The sequence below is a fragment of the Pteropus vampyrus genome, unplaced genomic scaffold (assembly GCF_000151845.1).
Source record: "Pteropus vampyrus isolate Shadow unplaced genomic scaffold, Pvam_2.0 Scaffold150, whole genome shotgun sequence".
Lineage (NCBI taxonomy): Eukaryota > Metazoa > Chordata > Mammalia > Chiroptera > Pteropodidae > Pteropus > Pteropus vampyrus.
In genome coordinates, this window is record NW_011888931.1 from 1,710,320 (window position 1) to 1,717,716 (window position 7,397).

Genomic DNA, 7,397 nt, shown 5'->3' on the forward strand with positions numbered 1-7,397 from the left:
ATGCTGTGTATCAGAACCATTTGGGGTAGGATGGCAGCACCCTCTAATTATGAGTAAATAGGTCTGAGGTGGGGCCCAGCAATCTGTATTTTGTAAGACCCTTATCGAGTGATTCTAATGAGCATTCAATTTTAGAAAACCATCAGCTCAATGAACTATGATCTCTTTCAAACTGATGATGATAAATCTTTAGTTGAAATGTTTTAATCAACTCAGACTTTCCTCTGAGAATAATATGCAGATATTCATCTACAATTCCACATTTAAACTAAAAGAATCTTCTCTTCTTTTATGTATTATTTTAAAATGAACCCACCTAACAGTACTAAAACCCAGAATCTTCTCTTCTTTTATGTATTATTTTAAAATGAACCCACCTAAGAGTACTAAAACCCAGACAGTCATCTTATATGAGTTCCAAAAATCCACCCAACCCCACATAAGAGAAAAGTTTTGACCAAGAGCTTTGACCAAGCCTTTCTCAATGTTCATTTCTCAAAGAACCAGACACAAAATTCTGGTTAAATATGACCTGCTGAGCTCCGCCTCCTCAGAAAACTGTCATTGGAATGACCACTCAAGTATCATGAGGAATAATCATTTTCTATTATTGTTGCTAAGATAATACACTTAAAACAATTTTTTAAATTAAAAATATTAAATCATTTCCCTAGATTTCAGTGAAATCACAGGCTCAAACCATCTATTTTTAACATCAAAGTTACAAAAAAATATTGCAATAAAAATTTAGTTAAAAGAAGTCCTTACAGCTTAGGGCTAAAAATTGAAACCTACAAATCCTTGCCCTAATGAAGGTTAATAATAATCTCTGAGGAAACATAGCCATGTGGCAAGTGAGGCTCTAGGTGTTTTATATGTACCAGCCCCTTTAATCCTCATAACACCCTATGTGCCATGTCCTATTGTCATCCCCATTTACAGATGAGGAACTTGAGACAGAGGTTGAGTTACCTGCCCATGCTAATACAAGCAAAAGCTAACAGTGCTGAGATTTGACCCCATAGGGTCTGGCTCCAGGGAGAGAGCCTACAGTAAGACATCAGGTTTAAACTTTCAAATAAGCGAATCACATTAGCAAGCCTTTTAAGGTAAAAGACAACATCTATTTAGGGAAAATACAATCTTTAAATTGCTATTATTATAAAACTATCATATTACAATGAAATTCTCTCATTTGCTTTAGATTTAAATAATTTTCGAAACATCTGCCACCTTGTTTTCAAACCTTTTAAAATTATCCCGATTCTCTGTTATATTACAAAACTCAATGGTGTATTATTTAGCATATTCTCCATCAATACACAAAGCAAATTCAAGATGGCACTGGATTAAATGACAAATTTGACTTCAGTTTTATTGGCAGTACCTTCTGTGTTTAATTACGCATTTTGTTAAAAGCTAAAACTAGTTATTCCTCATTTGTCACCTGCAGTATAAAAATGGAACTGTTTAAAACAAAAAAACACATAATTACCTTCTTTGCTGGAGAAGGCTTGAATGAATCAGAAGTATTACAAAGCAAATCTTCACTAGGGAGCTTGGCAAATGAGGACATCCACTATGCTTTCAGCTCCTTGTACGTGTGTGTGTGTGTGTGTGTGTGTGTGTGTGTGTGTGTGTTCCATTTATTAATTTCTTCATTGCACAACTGTTTATTGAATATCTGCTATTGAATATCCGGAGCAGTAATGGTTAGAAGTCTTAAATATCAGAGATGACAATATCAAATATAAATATGAAAACATTTTCCAAATCCTGTTTAGTTATGCTTCAAGATATCTGCCACTTGGAAATAGCCAATTTTCAGAATAAGAGTTCACCAGACTTCAAACAAACTTCCATGCTGATTTCTTAACGTTAATTTCAGCAAATTTAAGCTGACACGATGCTTTCCCTACACAACTTGCAATAACATCACATAATACCCCATCTAAATAACATGCTTCTAAAGAAGACCAAATTTAGTTTTTGTTTAACAACTCAAGGTTCTTTCAAAATATAGATAAGTGGCTTATTAAACATTTACTATTGGGTTAAACTGTATTTCTAGCTTTAAGAGAAAACACATAAACATATTTTATAACTTTGGAGTTCAAGCAATATGACATATATGTGCAAGTTGTTCCAAAATCAAATAAAATCTACAATAAATTGATATACAAGGCAGATCTCAGATAAATAAAACCTCACATAGAAAACTTATTAATTTAACATTAGGATTTACTGTACTGCACTGATTTTTTTTTTTTCATTTAAAGTACATGGTCATGTATTTCTCTTAGGAACAATAAATTTTATTTTAAATTTCAAGTAATATACTAGTCAATTCTTTTACCTAATCCTAAAATGACAGAGCACAGAGTGCAGACAGAGTGTACCCAATCACTGCTATTTTTCTGCCTGGGCCAGGTCCATGCAGAGGATGGGGAGGGCGGATGGAAACTGGCCTCCACGGGCCAGATCTGATTGAAATAGGGATATCTGATTTGGAAGATCGATGCCTGCTTGAACATTCCGTGATCTGGCCAAGATGTTGAGATGGTTTCAAGCCCTAAAACACAGTCAATGTCATGAGCCATATAAAATTGTCCTAGTCACCTCCAATCATGTGATAAAATGATTGTGGGCAGTGTCCGTAGAGATGTAAGACTGCCTCCAAAGGGCTCATGTAAGCCAGACGGGAGAGGACCGTCCTCACGGGAGGCTGGTTAATCCAGTCCTCTTCAGAATGGGAGAATGTTCAATAAATTTGATTTTACAGAAAACTCTATAATAAGCCAAAAACCAATAGCTGCACGGAGTTCAGATTAAGAACCAAGACCTCAACACAGAATTCTTACAGAAGGGGGATTTCTGGTATAGTTTGTCAAATTTAAGTTTTACTTTACATCCATCATCCATGGAAAGGAGAACACTGTCTCTTGAGTATGATGGTCTGTTTGCAGCTCCCTGAGAAAACAAGGCACTGTGATGCAGGGAGCTAACTAAGGCCTTGGGCCTCAGGAAGAACTTTTCTGGATTAGTGGCTGCACAAAGCAAGAGCCAAAGCAGGGTCAGACCCAAGCGTTCCAGAGCTCTGCTTCTCACACAGACCCACAGTGCCTGGTGTAGCCTGGACCTTTCTGACCACTGACAAACCCAAATGTCTTCATCCTAGTCATGTGTGACTCTCCAGGTACAACAGTCCAGGCAGATCCCAGAGAATTGCTGGGTCTTTTCATCGCCAACAGTCTCTGGCCTAAACTCTCAGCTGCCCCTTCCCTTCCAGGTTACAGATGTGGCCTTTAGGGACACACCTTAATGAAGAGTGTTGGTATGGCCACCAAGCTTGAAGGTTCCAAAATGGGGGGTGGGAAGGAAATGAGCTAAAAGTGGCAATTCAAGATCCAGGTGGCCTTGCCATCACTCAAGCAGCCCAAAATGACGACAATCACATCCCCCAATGAAAAAATAATCAAACAGAGGATGAATAATGGTTGTGACCTAAGGCTCTAGAATCTAACGAAAACTAATTCCTCAGAGGGCTGGCAGAAGACATGATGCACAAAAACAATTTTTTTATGGTTGTCCATGTCTAAGTTCTTTTAAATACTTCATTTGCTTCAGAATATATATTTTATGAGATTTTCAGTACCAGAGAACAAATGTTTTCAAATGGATTGTGGGTCACAGTCAAAGCCTGTGTGAGAAAACTGAGGGATTTCGTGTAATTTGTTGGGCTGTCAAGCTTTAACGACTCTTCTGCCAAAATGATTTTGGTCAGCGAAAACGAAAACTAACCAGACGTATGACAAATGTTTACGATCAGGGTCAAGAGTGTTTACTCTTCAGCAGTTAGCTTTTAAAACAAAGGAGCTTTGACTGAAGATGAACTCAATACAGCCAAAGCTGATATTTCGTACTCTTTGGAAAAGTGACAAACTCATAGCCACCATTTACAACGCCCACTGAGTCCTAGGCATTGGCTATGAGTGTAGATGATGAAGTTGGTCTCCTCGTGGCAGTACCTATTTTTAAAGGCCAGCGCACACACACACACACACATACACATGCACACGCACATGCGCGCGCACACACGCACACACAATATGATATGGTTTTCCTCAGAAAGTCACAACTGCCAAATCGTTACCACATTTCTAATTTTAAATTTGAGTTAATGAATACCAAAACAGAAGCTGAGGTTTGATTTTAATTTTTGCTCTACTAAAATTAAACTAGAATGTCATGTACTCACTTTCTCCTTGCTACTAGTGGCAAACTACATTTAAAAAATGTAAGTAGGTATTTCTTGGTGGTTATTCATATCTATTCACACACACAAGTAAAACACATACATAAATATAGATAACAGTGAAGGAAAATTACCAATTCACTCTAACAAGAAATGAGAGTCTCTTTACACAAAATTAGTCTATGTTTCATTGTATAACAATTTTTAAAAGATCATTTATAGTAGTAACAGCATTACAAAAGCTACCAGAATTGTGTAAAGGGAATTTTATGTCTACATAAATATATTATAGATGTATATATATGTTTTAAAAAATTATCGTTGCACACATTAAAATCAGTAAAACTTACAGATATCCATGGCTATATTGTCTTGTTTTATCAGCTGAAGATGGAAAGAGAGGCAGCAAGAGAAAAGAAAATATGAGAAAGGAGAAGTAAAATAGGAAGTAAGAAAATGAAAGAGGAAGAAAAAGGAAGGAAGGAAGGAAGGAAGGGAAGGAAGGAAGGAAGGAAGGAAGGAAGGAAGGAAGGAAGGAAGGAAGGAAGGAAGGAAGAAAAAAGAGAAAGAAGAGAGAAAGGAAAGGAAAGGAGAGAAGAGAGCAGCAGGAAAGACAGGGTGGCTGACTCTCCTTTTATTGCCCCTACATATGCACCCACCGCTCTGACAAACCAAAGAAGGTCAGGTGGTAACTCGGATAGTCAACTGTGTTGGTTATTTTAAAAGCATCCATTCGGCTCAACAGCTGAACTGAATTGTTTCTGATATATAGTCACCTAATCCAATTTAACACATTTATTCATCCAGACTCAGTGCAAGGGTTAAACAGGAGAAGCGAGGAAATACTCCTGCCTCTTTATTCCATGTACCTAACTGTAGATTACTGTATCTTTTAAGAAACAGGTAAATCTTGTTGCACTTGTAGAGTGAAAAATCACCCTAGTCTATTTTGATTTTAAATGAAAAGAAATGTGGTGGAGAATTATCTGACCCCCTGTGTTATTCTGTATATGAGGACATCCTGCTCATCCTCGCCATGGCTGTGGGGGCTGACAGGAGGGCCATGTAATCCCAAGGGAAGGCTCCCCATGGAGGCCGCAAGCTCCCTGAAGCTGGAAGGCCGAATGGGTTGGCAGGAGGGGCATTCCAGACTGAGAACACAATGCAAAAGCAGAGTGGGGAAGGCCCATGGCAGGCGGGAATAGGAGGCTGTCATTGCAGCCAGAGCCTGGGGTGCAGAGGGAAGCATGACCACCTCCAGAGCAATTTACCTGGCTTCCAAGGGGCATCACAGCAGCCACCTGGGCTGTGGCCCCACAGGCAGAGATGAGGGCCACAAACTTGGACATTAGCTGGTTCCTTCTCTATCCTAACATATCCGCCATCCCTTCTTTTCCTGCCCTGCCCAAGAGTTCCAATATTCTGTTATGGGTTCATTTTAATAGTAAAGGTTCTGGGGAAAAGCTAAACACACACACACACACACACACACACACACACACACACACACACACACGTGCACACACGCGCACGCACACACACACCAATCAGAAGCTTGAGAGCTCAGGCGTGGGTCACTGCTGATTTTTTAGATGAGAGGGTAAACGACTTGTACAGGTTCACAGGGCATCTCTGTCCTCCCATCATATTGCCCAACTCCATATTGTAAACCATCAGAGGTTTACAATCCGTAGACATCTGGGGGAAAATATTAGTAGCCACAGTAGGTACTCAAATATAAGTGGAATGAACGAATGGCAAGTATTTTGCAGGGTTCACTCGTTAAGTACAAGAGCTCACACAAGCCATTATCACAGAAACGTCTCCTAAGAACATACATCACAGCCCTGGCTCCTAAAGGACATCTTTAGTTTGTGTTCATAACTGTAAAAAAGTTAAAAGTACAAACAAGCAAACATAATTTAACCTAATTTCTCACAAAACCTCATGACCTTAAGCCAAAACACAAACGTAGGAAAGAGGAATAAAGTTTCCAATGGACAAGCCGGTAACATACTTCATTACCAACCCCCTACATCACTCTGAATTCTCAGAACTTCCTACTCACATTGATCATCAAGCAAATGCCACCTGTGATACTATCTTGAAGGGTTTAACTCTAATGTTATTAGCAATGGCGAGACTGTAGAGCAAGGATCTTAGGGTACATAACTCAAAATATGGAAATGAACATTTAATGTGTCCAGGACCACAAAGAACCTAGAACACTGCGCCATGCGTGTGTGCACGTGTATGTGTGCATGCTTGTGCTGGGAATGTGTATTTGTGGATTGGTGGGAGGGATGGGGAAGCTACAGAAAAGTTTCCCCTGATATAATAAGCTTCAATTTTTCTTGTAAAGCACACTATTTCCTATTTTCTCTCTGTGATCCAAGCATCACAAATCACGTGGATAGGTTGGCAGGTGATATGCCATGGCTCTCAAACTCAGGTCAGCGATGCATAAAGTGCAAATCCACTTTCTCTGGACCTGCACTGTCCAGCACATAGGGCTACTGCAGTTTGAACTAATTAAAATTAAGTCAAATCGAAGAGCAATTCTTTAGCTGCACTAGCCACATTTTCGAGTGCTCAACAGACACGTGTGGTAGTGACTATCCTGCAGAACAGCACCAACTAGACAGTATTACTATCAGCACAGAAAGTTTGACTGGACAGTGATGACTCAGACACGCAGGCAGCTAAGACTGTTTCAGTGGGTGGATGGGCCACTACAGAGCTGTGTCTTCCAGTTCACATCACCTGGAGGCCTCCAGGCACTTCCAAGATCCTCACTTCTATACAAATCATCAGAACGAGACCTTTAGTCTCTCATGTGTCTGTTCTTAACTTTCTGGGAGTCACAACCATTTAAAAAAAAATTCTGAAAACAATGGATCTTCTCCATTAAATGAGTTTTCAAAAAAAAAAAACAAAACCAAAAACCAAAATACCAAAAAAACCCCACTTTTCCATATAGTTGCTGGCCTGTTCACGGACCTGTTTAAAATTATCTATCTGTTCAACACAGTCATCTTTCACAGTGATCTGAAACACAATTTCCTTCCCTGCAATAACAATTTTGGCTTCACCCTACACTATGTTATCTATGTCAGTCTTTTTTCTTTTTTGAATTTGAGCT